We start from the raw sequence: 1,076 nt of genomic DNA on the forward strand, positions 1-1,076 counted from the left end.
GAGTTGATATAATTTTAAACATTCTTAAAAGTACTTCTCATTTCTTGTGAATGTATTTTGTAGTATGTGTAAAACTTTTCCAATAAAATTTTTTTTCCCTTTATTGATATTGTAATCAAGGTTGTTAATGCGACCTTGATGCACCCTTTGGACTGCACACATCTGCCTGTGTTGGGCTTGTGTTTCCAGGTTGTATAAAACTAGGCCTGCAACAACTAATCGATAATGAAAATAACCGTCAACGAATTTGATTAGTGCATCAAAACATACAGACCGCTCATAATTCTGACGAAAATACACATTTTGCTAAAATATTTTTTGTTAGAAAAATTAAGTGTAGGTTTAAAACCCTACATGTAACACAAGTAATCCTATTTATGAGAGCAGTAACAGTAAAGGCACTATTGTTGGACTATTAATTGTCCATTAATATAATATAATTACTCTGTTCAGACGAATGATAGTGTTTGTTCCTCGCACAAGTTAACATTTTGTGTTTTTGTTTAAATTGTTTTAAATTGTTTTAAAACAGCAAGCAATCTGTTGTTTTTAGGTTTAGAATGTAATGTTTGTATTTTAACTCTTTAATGCTTATAATGTACAGCAGAGCCTACATAGATGCATTCATTATATTTGTTTTCATAGGCAGGATGTGAAATGACATTGTTTAAAATAATGGATTAAAATTATTCTAATTAAAAAATAATGCATATTTTTTTAGATTTTTTTTGTCATCCAATTAATAAAAAAATAATCTACAGATAAATTGATTATCAAAAAAATTGTTAGTTGCAGCCCTACATAAGGTATTGTAAAGGAGGTAGGCGGTATAATGCTGTGTATGTGCACTAAGTCATGTTTATTTGTACAACATGTAATTAATTTCTATAGAGATAATGCATTATTACAGTGAAACAATTTGCCATTTTTATTTTGTAAATTAGCAGAAAACCATCTCTACCACTGCAGTGCTTTATCACCATTTTTTTTAATAAAGTTGTAGTTCATAGTTCTGAATCATTTTGTCATGTGAGAACAACTGCAACAGTTCATATTTTCTTTCAGATGATGTAACT

The sequence above is a fragment of the Sinocyclocheilus anshuiensis genome, unplaced genomic scaffold, assembly GCF_001515605.1.
Source record: "Sinocyclocheilus anshuiensis isolate Anshui unplaced genomic scaffold, SAMN03320099.WGS_v1.1 scaffold61, whole genome shotgun sequence".
Taxonomy (NCBI): Eukaryota; Metazoa; Chordata; class Actinopteri; order Cypriniformes; family Cyprinidae; genus Sinocyclocheilus; species Sinocyclocheilus anshuiensis.